The sequence below is a fragment of the Dermacentor silvarum genome, chromosome 3 (genome assembly GCF_013339745.2).
Source record: "Dermacentor silvarum isolate Dsil-2018 chromosome 3, BIME_Dsil_1.4, whole genome shotgun sequence".
NCBI classification, from domain to species: domain Eukaryota; kingdom Metazoa; phylum Arthropoda; class Arachnida; order Ixodida; family Ixodidae; genus Dermacentor; species Dermacentor silvarum.
In genome coordinates this window covers 121,531,103-121,543,700 of record NC_051156.1, presented here as the reverse complement: position 1 = coordinate 121,543,700, position 12,598 = coordinate 121,531,103, and positions in this window count along the sequence as shown.

The following is a 12,598-nucleotide window of genomic DNA, read 5'->3' as shown; positions in this document are numbered from 1 at the left end:
AATGATCCAAGTTTTAGTTGGGGACGTAGAACCACAGAAACATATCTTTCAAACGATTATTGCGAGCGCTTCAAGTATCCTGGATACCAACGCATATATATTTGCAGTGCAATTAGTATTCTTAAGTTACGTCCCGCAGTTTCGTGGGCTGTTGTCCGTCTATTTATCTCTATGTGTTTAACGGTTTACCCGCCAACTTGGGTCACTGCGTAGTACATAGTCTAATGTTCAGAGCGTGGAGCAATCATCGGGCCAATTTGAGTCACGGATACCGGACACTGCAGATGTACCGCTCATCAGTTAAACTGTTTCACGCGAACTACTGATACTGGGAATGCGTCAGTGTTGATGTGCCGCCATTCAGTGAACATCAGTCAGTTCAACTTGGATCACTGCGTATGTGTCACTGGGTATATGCTGCTTTTCGAGAAACGCCTGTTGCGACCGCTTGGGTCACTAACTGTGTGTAATTGTAGAGGGGCTGCTCTTCAATGAACCTCTTTTACGTCAACTTGGGTCGCTGGGTATATGTGCCACTCTTCAATAAGAAAAAAAGAAATTGGTCGGCTCTTCCACTCCGTGAAGATGGCTTATCACCATCCCAACAAATGTAGGGTATACGCACCCGTTGACAGTGCTGAACACAGGCAGTTTTCCCTTGATGAATGATTCCTTACACGTACCGCAAACTCTAAATTCACCAAGGTATTCTCCACTAGTAGCGTAATGTTCGTTCAACACTTCCAAGGCATTGTGTCGCTGTTCGTTGGAGTGGATCACACTGATCGCTGCAACATCGAAAGAAAACGCTTGCCTTTGATGTCTCGAGTTTTCTTGGCAGCTTGGTTAACAGCATCCAGCCGCCCCCATTGCCGCTTGCGATTCTTCAAAATTAATATGCTTCAAAATTAAACCTGTCCATCAAGTAAGACAATGAATAGCTCATACCCCCGTAAACGAGACCTCCCCATTACGATGACACAAGAGAAGTGAAATGCTACGCTGGAATGATGAGCGGCAATGGAGCCAGCTATGGAAGAAGACAACGCTCGAGCTGTTGCTGATGGTGATAGTTTCAGCGAACAGACACGGAAGTTCAGGCTAGACATAGACAAACTTCGTTTGTAAATAAAATTCTGAGCCCTTCCACTACTGTGAAGATGGAAGTCAGTCAAGCTGTGACTATAGTGGGCCTGATATACTGAATATTGCTATAGTGTATTTATATATTATCATTATTGACAAGGCCCTAGGCAATCAGGCCAAGACGCTTTACCTGAAGCCAAGTCGTCAATTGCATTCATTATTTTCCGCACAGTAATCTGCTATTCGAGACGTGCTTTAACTTCGTCATCAAGCTTCGGCATAAATGGAAGAAATTCTTTCTGGAAGCCATGTTAAAAATGCCTTTGGTGGCCTAGAAAATTACTGAAATGCTCGGCTCTCACGTGCTATTTTAATAACCTTGCTATCGGACATTATTTCATTCCCGTAAGCTATCTGGCGGATTTCCTTCTGGCACGCGTATCTTTTTTTTTGTCCGATAGCGCACGGTTCGTTGGTCTTTTCCCGACCCATAGGTTTTTGTATCTTGGACGTAATATAGCAGCTTTGTACTTCTGGGCATCGATTCCCTCCAGTTGACTTTTCACGTCTCTTAATTTCATAACAAAAATATCTGGCTGGAGGTTTTTCATACTAATCAAGAATCCTAGTTGCTCGCGCAATTTTTATTCAGTGTCGTTCTGGTTATCCTTAAGTAGGGTACTTTTTTTATTGGCTGTTGTTTTAACCCTCTGTTTAAATTCTTCCGATTCAACTGCCAGGCTCATTGGCTGCGCTGCAAGTAGCTTCTCCAACTCTTCCGTTACTACGCTAAAAAAGTGTTCGTCGTGCAGCAGCTTCATAATAAACTTTCAGAGGTTCCAGTTCGATCGGTTTCTTGCCTGCCTTCTTCCAAACGAGGCAATAACTAAACAATGGTCACTAAATCGAATGGGTTTGCCCTCGTACGCGGTGCACAACGGGACATATTTTCAGCTGAGACATATATTCTATCCAGGCTGGCGTTACTGTCACGCTGGAAATGAGTGTACTGCGGGGGAGTGCCGTTGGGGAAAAAAACGCCCGCCTAAGCACTTCGTAGAGATAGTTAACCAGCGAAGCTGAAACGTGCAGCCCCGGTGTTTATCATTCCGTTAATTCCGAGGGTTCTTTAAAGTACTTCTAAATTACGAGGTTACACACACGGTCGGTTTCGACGGAGAGAACGACGTCACAGACAGTATGCCCGAAGTCGCGACTCTGCGTAATTAAATTGCTTTAAAATTAAATCTATCCGTTACGTAAGACAATGAATGGCTCATAACGCCTTAGGCAATGGCTCAAAACCCCTGTTAACGCGGCCTTTCAATTACCGCGAAACTCTGCGCTGGAATGATTACCGGCAACGCAGCCAGCTGTCGAAGCAGACGGCGACGACGAATGCGGGAGCAGTGGCACGAGTGCGTGCCGGGCACGAGCCACCCAGCCAGCCGCGGAAGAAGACGACGCACGAGTTAATGCTGATGATGATAATTGTCTGTAGACAGGCGATTTCACCTAGCCATATAAAGTTTCGCTTTAAAACCTTGCGAACGTCTTCTAAGCTGTTATCAAGCACTATTTCAGACAGCAACTCAGCGCTCTTGTCGCGCACTCTTGTGTTCTTCGAGCGATCCTCAGCTGCACAAACACACTTTAAGTCGGCTAAGAGTAATACCACTTTTGCACAATTTAAGTACATTTTGAAGCGATCCAAAAAGAACCTGCGCTCTGTTTTGACGTTTGGTGCATACGTACAAATGACGCAGTAACATAAACCAGAAAAACTGAAATTAACGACGAGAAGGCGTCCACTGTGGCACTAATCGACCATCTTTACACATATACTCAAGTTATTAAGGCGAAAGTCTTATTTGTCTCATAGTTCACTCGACCTTCAACGTCCTTGAGGGAAAAACGTGTCGTCGAGGCGAAATCGTACACGATGTCGACTCGGTGTAGTAACTGATTTACTACACCGACCCGGCATTGTGTCCCACCTATATCCAAACGCTCATGCAACAATGATGGTGGTGTGCGGGTGAAGCAAGCAATGCTTACTCAAAGTTATTTTGATGGTGCGCGAGTCACCGTCGTCATCGTGTTAATTAGGATAGAGTTAATTCAGGCACTCAAACCCACGACCTTCGGTAGCAGTCGAACCCTCGAGCATATGTGGGAGTCGAACCCACAACATTTGGCGTTAAGGCGAAGTTAATTAAGGTACAGTTAATTATTGTAGAGGTAATTAAAACGCTCGAACCTACGACCTTTGGTGGGAGTCGCATCCTGGATTTTGATGGGAGGAGAACCCACGAACATTCGTGTTATTTAGGGCGAGGTTAAGTAAGGCGCAGTTAATTAAGGTAGCGTCAAATAAGACACTCGAACCCGCAACATTTGGTTGCAAAAAACAAGTAAGAAGTAATAACATATTCGACTGAGCATGTCAAGTAATTTAATGAATGTCGCTTGAGCGCGAAGGCTTTCGCCTTCACCCTCTTTGGCATATGCTACAGTGACTGCCAGTTTTGAGTATGAACAGAGCATAACCACCCGAACTACCAACTGCATGACACACATACATCGAAATGGGCACAAAAATTGGATGCCATTAGGTCTATCACTTCCTGCTTTCTATTTTTGTTTCTTGGACTGTTAAAAAGTGGAAGTCGGTATCTAGCTGTAGGTGCTTTAGTTTACACTGTAAAAAACCCAGTTGACACTGAGATACATAGTAAAAGTCGTTATCTAGCAGTAGGCGGTTTAGTTGACACTGTAAAAAAAACAGTTGACACTTAGGTACACAGTGCAAGTTTGTTATCTAGCAGTAGGCGGTTTAGTTGACACTGTAAAAAAAACAGTTGACACTGAGGTACACAGTGCAAGCGTTATCTAGCAGTAGGCGGTTTAGTTGACACTGTTAAAAACACAGTTGACACTGAGGTAAAACGGCGTGGGGGCGTGTTGTTTCTTGCGTAGCAGTGTTTACATGCAAACGCTACGTGAGGAACTATCTCGTCGCTTGTGTTCTGCTGTACGTCCACGTACCTAAGCAGCATGTCAGTCATTGTTTTGTTCAGTCGTTCGGTCAAGCCATTTGTCTGCGGATTATAGGCAATTGTCTTTCGATGGGTCGTGTAGCTGAGTTTAAATACGTCTACAATAAGCTGTGCTATAAAGGCTTCGCCTCGGTCTGTGATGACGTGCGATGGGGCGCCATGCCACAGTACGATGCTCTGTATGAAACACTGGGCAACCTTGCAAGCTGTCCCTCGAGGCAGCGCCTTTGTCTCAGCATACTACGTTCAATCAAGTTGGAATACGCTAGCGCAAGACAGGGGTAATTGGACATAGCAGGGAGAGGCCTTCGTCCTGCAGTGGACATAAAAATATACGCTGATGATTATGATGACTACGTTTAATAGTCTGTGCCGTAGATTATCCACATGTTTCCAGAAGATGACAGTCGAAACAGGCTCAGAAGATCCATGCCGACCTGAAAAAGACAGAGAGGGAAGGGATAAAGGAAAGACAGGGAGGTTAACCGGACTTAGTCCTGCTTCCTGTCTTACACGTGGGGAGGGGGATGGGGGAGTGAAAGAAAGAGAGAGACATGGTCGAAAACTTAGGCAGTCGGGTCAACCGGATTCAGCAGTCCCGCAGGCTTCACAGCTGGCGACTTGCGGCACTGGCATTCACGGCAGGCTTGGCTGTATGGCTTAACACACGCGGCAAGTTACGACCAATAGTAGGATTGGCGTACTCTAGCAAGGGTTCGCGTTTAACCGAAAAGGTCGAACGGAGGCTCGTCATGACAGGCGAACAAAATTCGTCACGGAGGTGTGCCGGAATGGCCGAAAGGTAGGACTTGTTGATAGCGACGTTCTACTTCTACAAGGTGCCATGCTGTAAACTAAAGGCGACAATCCTCGAGCGATATACCGGGGTATCGATAGGTTTCGTCCGTTTAGGTGTTCGAATATAGGTCCTAGTGCATCGTCTTCGCGCTGCCGTGTGGACAAATCAGTAACGCTTACGACCCCAAGGAAAGCGACGTCGTCCTCAATGTCTTGGTCGCTAGTATCGATGAGGACACGCGAGAGTGTGTCAGCGTCTTCGTGTATGCGGCTCGACTTGTACACGATGGTCACGTCATGCTCCTGCAAGCGTAAACTCCTCCATGCCAGTCGTGCAGAAGGGTCCGGCAGGTTGGCAAGCCAGCATAATAACTGATGTTCTGTCACAACTTTGAATGGGCGGCCGTAGAGGTAAGGATGAAATTGAGCCAGCGCCCACACGACCGCAAGACACTCTTTCTTCATGGTGGTGTCGTTGGTGTCTGCACGCGATAATGTGCGACTTGCGCATGTTATCACTCATTCAGTGCCTTCCTGCCGTTGTACAAAACAACACACCAAGACGAACGTTACTGGCGTCGGTATGTGTTTTCGTGTCCGCCTCCTCGTGTCTGCCTTTCGTGTCCACCGAGCTGCCGAAGCTCAGTGAAAGCAGTCTCTTGCTCCGAGGTACAGACGAACGGTACATCGTCCCTCGTTAGGCGAGTCAGCGGCTCCGCCATCTTCGAAAAATTTTGGATAAAGCGCCGGTAGTATGCGCAAAGGCCCAGGAAGCGTCGGACACCTTTTTTGTCGGTCGGTGTTGGAAACGTAGCTACAGCGTAAGTTTTCGCGGGATTAGGGCTGACGCCTTCCGCGCTGTCCACTTGTCCCAGAAACATCAGATCCTTGTATCCGAAGTGACACTTTGATGCTTAAGGGGTGAGGGTTGCAGGCGGGATGGCGTCGAGAAATTGCTACAGTTGTTTTAGGTGTTCGTCAGGTGTCACCGAAAAAACAACCACGTCGTCGAGGTAAACGAGGCAGCTTTGCCAATTCAGACCAACCAGAACGGGGGCCATCATTCGCTGGAAAGCTGCTAGTGCAAAACAGAGGCCGACAGTAAGTACCCTGAATTCGTAAAGGACATCTGAAGTAGAGAAATCAGTTGATTTTGGCGGTATCGTTCATCTACCTCAGTTTGCCAGTAATCACTCTTTAGATCAAGAGACGAAAAATCGTTAGCTCGCCGCGACATGTCTAAAGTGTAATCAATACGTGGCAGCGGGTACAGGTCCTATTTATTGGTAACCTCGTTGAGGCGCCTATAATCAACACAGAAACAAAGCGTTCTGTCTTTTTTCTTGACATCAACGACCGTAGAGGACCACGAACTGGGCGAGGGCTGAATGACGCAATCATCTAGCATCTCCTTGACATGGGCTTGAATTATTTCACGTTCTTTCGACGAGACACGATAATGTTGTTGCTTGATTGGGCGTGTGTCGCAGCACGTCGTTATTGGGTGCTTCGTGATTGCATCTGGCCCACTCTAGAGTAGACCTAGCGAAGCACGCGTGGAACTAGTTTAAGAGTTCCTGCAGTGCGCTTTTTTAGTCTTCCATAACATCAGAGTTTACATCGTTGCCTCTGAGGAAACCGTCGTCTGTGCCCAGTGCAGAAGCAAAACACCTGACGATGTCTACTGATGGTTCGACGTAGGCGATGGCAGTGCCACGAAAAATGTACCGATGCTCAAAGGTAAAGTGGCTAAGGAGGACCGCTGTCAGGCTATCATGAAGTTCAACAAGCCTTCGCGCTACACATATAGCTTGGCTCAGCAACAAAGAAATGATGCCTTCTACAATGGTTTCACAGTTTAGTAGTTCGGCGGGCTTGAGGGAACCATCACACTCGTACACGGAGGCATGGTAATGCTGTCGTCCGAAACGCGAAGTGCGGATCTGCGGCCGGTGGCGTTGGTTTGTGCTGTTGCCCTCCTTGTCAGGAACGTGATTCAGCGCTCGCGAAGGTCAATAATGGAGCCATAATGCCGTAGGAATTCCATCCCAAGAATTAAGTAGCGGGAACGCTCGCGCAAAGCCAGACAAGTGGCAAGAAAAGCAGCGCTGCGAATTTTTTCCCTGGCCATGCATAAACCAAGCTGTGTGACGACGTGGCCACCTGCTGTACGAACTGGCGCCCCAGTCCAGGGCAACGTAAAACTTTCAGAACGGTCTTCAGTTTACGACTGAGAATCGAGTAATCTGCGCTGGTATTTACAATTGCACCCATTTTGCTGCCGTCTATCAACAAAAGTATGTCTAGTGAAATCTTGTTTGTGGGAATGGTTTCTGACGTCGTCGTATATTCGTTGTGCTGCAGCCGTCTCGATAAGAGGTCTTCAGTGCGTCGAGTATCAGTACCTTCGCTTACTCTGTGAAAAGGCTGGCTTCTTTGTGCACTATGTCACATGTGACGTTGCCAACTAAAATACATCAACGTGGAAGCTGTTTGGTATACAAGGTAACATCTGAACTGAATTCGGAAATTTCTTCTTTCAGTGGGACATTTTCCTTGAAATTGGTGCATCTTTTAACGCAAGCGTACTCATACGCACACGATGCAAAACTCCGCATCCAGTCGGTACAGCTCGTCATTAGCACTTATTGTCAGATTTTCCCCATCTAGAAAAAGATGTTGCAAACGCATTTGTCACTAACGGCTTCAACATATCTGAAGGCCGCGCGCATGTAGGGCCCAGTCAAGAAACTTGTAAAAGGGATAATAACAATGCTTCACTGAAATGTGGTGCCAAAGATTCCCAGCAGCCATATACATCTCAGTTCATTCGAGAACATGAGAGTTGCCCCAGCTTTGCAAATATTTGGCGACGACGTAATCAAGGACTTTTCCTTTATCGCTCCCATTTAGAAAGGCCTTATTAATATCTTGAACAAACAAAGCATTTTATGAAAAAATGAGCAAACAGATAAGGATAATGACTGCTCGTGTCCTAAAAGTGGATTTGTATGCTCAGTCACGCAACTACATGTTTCTAAAAGAATTCCTGGAATACCTGACGAAATAGGAAGAACACGCTGGCGGCTTTTTAAGCTGGACTACCGCTGAGGGCCTCCTATTGACAATCGGAAGCACGCTGAACATGCTTTATACCTCGATAGCATTGTCTTCACGTACATACTTACTGCAAATTACAGCCAGGACATATTCGAAAAAAATTTGGCATTTTCAGGCTACCTTCTGGAACTAATGATCACCCTACTTCTGCACAGTTCCTATTTATTGTGAGCGCGACCCATGACTGACTCTTCTTCATGTCCACACATCATCATCACTTGTACAAATTACTCATTTGTATTTATCATCATCAGCCACCCAGCTTGTTCTTCGTCGTAGCTTGAGCTGGGCTGGAATAAACGGTTCCTTATAAGTGGTGGAAGATGCTTTTCATTCCCCGAGACCTCTCGCCCTTCTCACTGAAGCTCCGCTCGGGTCCCCGCATACCACCTACTGCCATGTCTGCTTAGGACAATCCGAGCAAGTCCGCTATACTACCACCTCAGCACAGCCTTCGCCATCCGTCGTGGCCATCCACAACCGGCACCGTGACCCACCAGTCCTCGCTGGTGTGCCGGGAGATGACATCGAGGAATGGTTCCAAAACTACAACTAGGCAAGCGAGTTCAATAAGTGGGATAACACACAGAAATTGCACGATGTCCCCTTCTACCTCAACGAGGTCGCGAAAACCTGGTTTTGGAACCATCAGCCTGATCTCCCCGACTGGGAAACGTTCACGCAGCAACTTCGCCAGATCTTCGGCGCTTCCACTGTTCGCGCTGAGGTCGCGAACAAGAAGCTCGATGAGCACGTCCAGTTCCCCGGGAAATCGTACACATCATACATTGAGGATGGGCTAGCTCTGTGCAAACCTGTCAACGCCACCATGTCCCAGACCGACCGACCGCATACAGCATATTATTAAAGAAATATACACCGTCGCCTTTAGCGTTCTCACCACGCAAAATCCTGCTACCATCCAAGATGTAATAGCCACTTGCCAGCGCCTAGAGGAACTTCAATATATACGGCTATGCACGGATACGACAGACCTCCGTCTGCCTTCAACATTGGAATTGCGCACACTCATACGTGATATCGTTCGGGAGGAACTTCACGGGCGGTGTTCTTCTTGTGCGACAGAACCTGGCGTCGCCCCTTCTCCCACCGGCTTACGCGAGATGATCAAGCAAGAGATCACCGCTGCATCCCGTCTAACGTGCACCGACGGCCCCTGTGCTCGAAATGTGCCAACATATGCTTCCCATCAACTTGCCGACCCATACTGCCGAACTATTCTCGACCGCATACAAGGTTCTGCTTCACCTCCGAATGCCCGACTCCGTCGACAACTTAAACAATTCAAGCTTCACGATGGGGCTTTGCATCACTATATTTACCCCGTCGATGGCAACAAATGGGTACCCATCATACCACGTTCTCTGCAACGCGAGGTGCTTGAAGCCTTTCATGATGATCCAACGGCAGGTCATCTTGGATACCACAAGACATATGACAGAATGCGCAGTCAGTGCTCTTGGCCTGGCCTCTCTTCTGCCGTAGCCAGGTACGTCGAATCATGCGTTAGTTGTCAATGCCGCAAACGCCCTACGACTCCCCGTTCTGGTTTCTTGCAACCTCTTCCTTGTCCCGCTTCGCCGTTCGAGGTGGTCGGAATAGACTTGTACGGTCCTCTTCCCAAGACTACCAATGGCAATCGCTGGATTGTTACGGCCGTAGACCATCTGACACGCTACGCCGAGACAGCCTGTATACAATCTGGTACTGATGCTGAAGTCACCGATTTCTTTCTACGAAACATCCTCTTACGTCACGCACCTCCGTGCGTTCTCCTCAGCGACCGCGGCAGAGCCTTCCTCTCGTCTCTTCTTACCGAAGTTCTGCGTGCCTCAAACACCGTTCACAAGACCACTTCGAGTTACCAACAGCAGAACAGCGGCTTGACAGAGCGTTTTCATCGTACTTAATCGGATATGATTGCAATGCACATCAGACCCGACCACACCAACTGGAATGCAATCGTGCCGTTTGTGACATTTGCTTACAATACGGCTGTGCAACTTACCACCGGCTTTTCTCCATTTTTCCTTGTCTATGGCCGCTCACCAAGTTTTGTTCTGGGTGTCTCGTTCTTTACGGCTCCCGTGTCCTCAGCAATGCTCTTCTCAGAACAATTTTTATCCGGCCTCGAAGCCTGCCGTCATCGAGCCGCATTAACACCGACATCGCTCAGGATGTTCGGAAGCATAGCTACGAGTCTTTTATGGACTCCAGTGCGCGTTCCCGGTTTATGCGAAAAATTCGCCAGTCGTTTCATTGGACCCTACGCAGTCATTGAGCAGGCACCTCCGGTTAATTGCCGCGTCTCCTCCCTTATAGTTTCTTCCGTCCACCGTTGCCATGGTACAGAAATTTTGCGTGTATCACGCTTAAAACCGTACACTCGCCGCATTTCATCATAATGCCGCGCGACCAGGCGGCCGCTTCCAACGCGAGAGGGAATTAGTGTGAGCGCGACCTATGACTGACTCTTCTTCATCTCTACACATCATCATCACTTGTACAAGTTCCTCATCTGTATTTATCACCATCAGCCGCCCAGCTTGTTCTTCTTCGTCGTAGCTCGAGCTCGGCTGGAACAAACGGTTCCTTATATAAGAATCAATTTAGTTGCATTTTGTAACCTTGCGAAAGCCCCTAAATCGGGAAACTGTTCTCCAGAACTTAACACTGCACTGACTTCTGTTCCTAAGGCGGTACCCGAAAATCAAATTGCAATAATGGACGAATTGATTCATGCAGGAGAGTTTGGCGATGCCGAAAGTGCACTCATATGTTGCGCTTTGCGCCGAAGCATTTTTTCAGACTACACTGCTTTTGTGACTGCAAGAAGCCATGTCAAGCTCACATATTGTGTAACAAGGTGCAGGGCAAGGAAGATTTTAAAGAAGACCTCATGTAGGAAATGTGCGCTGATGCCGGAAATTGAAAAACAGACAGCTATAGCGAACAGCGAAGCTTCAGCCTTCACATCGCAATTTGACAATGCAGACTTGCTGTACCCCAGATGTACTCTACAGACGTATTATTAACCTCCTTCAAGGCAGCTTCACTACATTTTTCAGTTTAAATAGACTACATGAGAAAAGCATTCTTAGCTTTGCTGAATTTCTTGCTAAGGTGCATTTTACTGCAATAACAGGTCCTGACTAGGGATAGGAAATGACTAGTGAATAGTGATGTTTTACACTCTTGGGCGTCTCCGGTTTTTCATGAAGTCTCTCAAAAATGAAAGGACAGCTCAGAAACAAAAGATAAAACATTTGAAAATTAGAATATGCAAAAAATTCCTTTTGCCAATTGCCTCACATCGGAGACGCATATTCAGCGCCCTTGTAAATGTAGTTTTTCTATAATTTTTCCTCTTATTCGCGCACTTACCATTTCATCGGTTCTTGTGGGCTGTAATTTGTTTACGCTGTTTCTAAAGGTTCTTCATTGTTGACATTATAATTTATTTTTGACTGTGTGCTTGATTACATTTGTGCTTGATTACTTGCGCGGAATTATCGCGGAGTGGAACGTGCTTCCACAATTTTATCTAATGTCGAAACATGTTCGGATGCTATCCTTGACCACGAGCGATATCAAGGTTACTTGTTGCGTCTTTTCCTTGCATCCCATCAGCGGGGCATGGTTCGCAAATGATGTTATTTTTTTCTTTTTGTTGACGTTTGCCATTTACAATTTGGTCTATTGTTATGTGTTGATATTTGTTCTCACCGTTTTGCCTCACACTCACATGGAAGTGCTTTCTTTTTGTCTTGTATGGTTTTGAACAAGCTCGGGCTTGATTTGTTTTTTTTTTACCCTCTACTATGCCAAATCGCACACCTGTACCTCATGTTGGTTATTCTTTTCACTTTTAACCTCTCCGGCCTTGGCTGCCAAAGGGCGGCTGGCAGTAACACATGAATAAATAAATTCAGTGCTCAACCTATTCAAGGGTGTGCAATCGCTTTGTGCTTTGAGTAAACCGCTTTCTAGTATTTCTTTATTGCTTGTGCAGAAAATACTTTTTCTCCGAACGAAGGTGTTGTCATTGTTTTATTTTCATTTGGCTTAGAGGCAGTCGGCGAGCAAGGTCGAATACTCGTATCTGTAATCCACAGGCACGCTTGTGATGCGGTTGAGTAAAACCAAGTCTTCGCGAACGAATACCAAGTTACGATGCTGAAACCTCTCATCACACGCGTAACAAATATTTCTCTAGTGCAGCACAAGCACGTGGCAACGGAAAATAATTGAAAAAAAAATCACCGCATATCCCCGAAGCGAATGATGATGAGTGGGCGAAGCACCGGGGGATCAATTGGTTACGTGAATCCCCCGACGCCGGCAAGCGGACCCAGAGGCGGCGGGAGTGCGAGAAGCGGCGGCAAAACGCCGGAAGCGTTCTCTACCTGATGTTGGTGACGCCGAAGCTCGGTTCAAGCGCGAGCTTCACGAGCCCTCCACTCCGGGTCCGCTTGGCTGCGTTGCGGTACTGCTGGAGCTTTGCGAGCCTTCAG